The sequence below is a fragment of the Solanum tuberosum genome, unplaced genomic scaffold (genome assembly GCF_000226075.1).
Source record: "Solanum tuberosum cultivar DM 1-3 516 R44 unplaced genomic scaffold, SolTub_3.0 scf00804, whole genome shotgun sequence".
Classification (NCBI taxonomy): Eukaryota; Viridiplantae; Streptophyta; class Magnoliopsida; order Solanales; family Solanaceae; genus Solanum; species Solanum tuberosum.
In genome coordinates, this window is record NW_006239718.1 from 102,338 (window position 1) to 106,044 (window position 3,707).

The following is a 3,707-nucleotide window of genomic DNA, read 5'->3' on the forward strand; positions in this document are numbered from 1 at the left end:
TTTTTTCTAGTAATAAAATTAAACAGTTAGTTTTGAAATTGTAAAATAATGGTTGAGATTTCCTCGCCCTTAATTAGATAATTCGATTTAAGAGCCGATTTGACATTGTTGTTGGGAGGTCAAAATCACTTATTTTGAAGAAGAAAAAAAGTATGAAAAAGAGTCAAATACCCCCCTAACCTATATCCGGATTCTCAACTACACACTTCAATTTTACGATGGTCCTATTACCCTCCTGAACTATTTTAAAACGGAACAAAGAAACCCTTAAAACGTCGTAATCAGTCATGTATCTTGTGGTAAAACACACACACTTGACATCTGTATTTCACAAATTAATATTTTATAAAACAACTTTATTTTCTCTTTCTTCTGCTTCCTTTCTTCTTCAATTATCTTTAAAAGTTCAGCCCTAATTTTTTTGTGAAATCTTCGATCTAGGAAATTTTTTGGGAAACATGAAAAATGGTTCCGGCTAGTGAAATGATATAAAGCCAATGGGAAATGATTTCGGCTAGTAAAATGATATAAAGCCAATGGGAAATGATTTCGGCTAGTAAAATGATATAAAGCCAATGGGAAATGATTTCGGCTAGTAAAATGATATAAAGCCAATGGGAAATGATTTCGGCTAGTAAAATGATATAAAGCCAATGGGAAATGATTTCGGCTAGTAAAATGATATAAAGCCAATGGGAAATGATTTCGGCTAGTAAAATGATATAAAGCCAATGGGAAATGGTTCCGGCTTGTGAAATGATATAAAGTCGATGAAAAAATGGGTTCGACTAGTGATTTGATATAAAGTTGATGGGAAATGGTTCCGACTAGTGAAATGACATAAATCGATGAGAATGACTTCGTGTAATGAAATGATATAAAATCTATGGAAAATAGTTCCAGCTAGTGATATTGTGTCGATGGGAAATGGTTCAAGCAAGAAACTGATTATTATGAGCTGATTCATTTTGATACTTATGTTTGACTTACTTGTGAATTGTGATTGATCCACTTGTTATACGTGATTGATCTATTTGGCATTGAGATTGACTTACTTGATAAGTGTTGGATTGTGACTATTATATGGTGATTATTGAGCCTTGTGAGCTGTATATTGTAGAACTGATAAGTTTGGATGATTTCTGTGCAGGTTGTAGTTTGAGGAGGTTCGGTTGGGATGAAAGGAGTATTCGTTTTCTAGGTAGGTTGCTTAATTTATTAGGTTGCTTCCTAGGTACCGTGTTGTTGGTACTCATTCCTAGAGGATGCTCATGAGTTCCTGACTTTGTGCCACGAGATGCTTGAGGCAGTGGGTATGGTGGATGCTCGTTGAGTTTGTTTTGTTGCACTGCAACTTTGTCGGAGAGTCGAAAAGTAGTGGAGGACTTTTGTGAGGTCTAGACTAGTTGGATCTCCCCCAGCAGAGTGGGATGTGTTCTCTAGTGCTTTCCAGGGACGCTTCATTCCTTGGAGCATGAGGGAACAGAGTCGATTGGGGTTTGAGAGCTTGATTCAGGGTAGTTTGTCTTTGGTGGAGTATGAGGCTTGTTTCTGTGAGTTTTCTAGGAATCCTATGAATATTGTTCTGTATGAGGCAGAGAGAGTTCGCAGGTTGGTAAAAAGGTTGAATTTCTCCGTCATACCGTATGTGTTTAGAGCAGTAGCCAGAGAGGTGGCTTCCTTCCATTCTATTGTGAGAACCGCCAAAGAGGCGGAATCGATGGTTTTAGAGGAGTTTATGGTGCCCAAGAGAGCTCATTCGTCTTGTCAGTTTTCTGGTGCTTCATTTGGAGGCAGGGGTTCACATAGAGGTAGTAGCTCCTTTCAGCATTGTTGGCCAGTTTATGTATCTATGCTAGCAGCTGAGAGTGGGCAGTCAGCCCGAGGATCTTAAGGTTCTAGCCGAGGTGGCCATGGTAATTCGTCTAGTTCGCAGCAACAATTATCTGTGATGTGATCTTTTAGAGGATTTGAGGTCTAAAGTTGTGAAATTATGAAAAATAAGCCTTTGAGTTGACTTTTCTCAACCTTCGGGGTTGAGAAGCTCGGATCGAAATTTCAAGAGTTCTGTTGGATTCAGGGAATGATTTTAGGCCTAGATGAGGTTGTGGTTAATTTTTTAAAGAGGTTCTCAAACTTGGTTTAGCCTTTTTAGGCGTTGATCAGGTCAAAGAAACCTCAAAATTATGTTTCTCCAGTTCCATCTTGTCTGATTTGCATATATGGTTTGTGTGTACAAGGTTTTGAACCAATCCTAAGGGTTCTTTCGATGTTTTGAGTGTTGGCTATATTTTCTGATGTTGCAGGCCTCGCAAACGGGAAGAGTTCTTCGCGATCGTGATTGTCGCGTTAGCAAAGACCTGATCGTAATCGTGAAGGGTACACGTGGCCATACCTTCGCTTTTGCAAAATGGGTGTCACGAACTCGACATTTGCTTTTGCGAAGGAATATTCGCATTCGCAAAGGCTGAGTTTCATGGGGTTCATTTTTGCAAACCCAGAGTTTCTTTTGCGACATCAGAGTGGGATTTGACCTGCCATTATTGTGGGTTTAAGCCCCATTTTCTATTTTTGAGCTTGTCAATCCCTTAGAGGTGATTTGTGGAAGGATTTCTCGTGCAAAATCATGGGGGTAAGCTTTTATAACCCTAAAACTTCATTTTCCATTTATTATTTATGAATTTTAACATCAAAATTTGAATTTTGATAGGTAAATGACAAGTTTTTACAAGATCTCAAGTTTTAAACTAAAATGGAGATTGGGAAATAATTTTAAGTATTTTAAAAAAAATGGTTTTCACCAATGAGTTTCAAAGGCCTTGAGTAACATTTTCAAGTAAAGAATTTTAAATTCAAACTTCATTTTAAACATTGGGTTTTTTTGTCGATTGACCAATTTTTCAAGTATATGAGTGAGTATTGTTGTTTCCAGAAATTTATTGTGAATGCTTGATTGATATATATTGTGTGGCGTTGGACATTGGTCGGAAGGGAAATACTCAAGTGTTGGGTGACTAGTTGTATTGAATTTAAGGCAAGTGATCTCGTAAACATTGTAATTTAGTAGAATCTGTGTATTCCCTTCATTATGTGTGTTGGAAATAATGGGAATAAGGTGAAGGGTTAATTGTCCACTTGATAAATCTTAATGAATAAAAAAGTTGTTTTTTTATCGTAATGCTTGTGAATTGCCTTGTAATGTCCCCTATATGATTGATTGATGAAATGCTTGAAAACATTAATGTCGACTTGAATTGTTGTCTCTTCCTTATAGTGTGAACTTGCTTATGTGCATTGATTGGTCTACACCGTGATGAGACTTGTGATATAAAGTGGATGGAAATGATTTAGGCTTGTGAAATAATATAAAGCCGATGGGAAATGGTTCTGGCTAGTGAAGTAATATCAAGTCAATGGGAAATGGTTCCGACTAGTGAAATGATATAAAGCCGATGGAAAATGGTTATGGCTAGTGAAATGATATAAGCCTACTAGTGATTTGATATAAAGTCAATGAGAAATGGTTCCGACTTGTGATTTGTTATAAAGCCAATGTAAAATGGTTTTGGCAAGTGAAATAATATAAAGCCGATGGAAAATGATTTCGGCTAGTGATATTGTGCCGATGAGAAATTATTCTAGCACGAAACTGGTTATTGTGAGTTGATGCATTTTGATGCTTATGTTTGACTTACTTGTTAATTGTG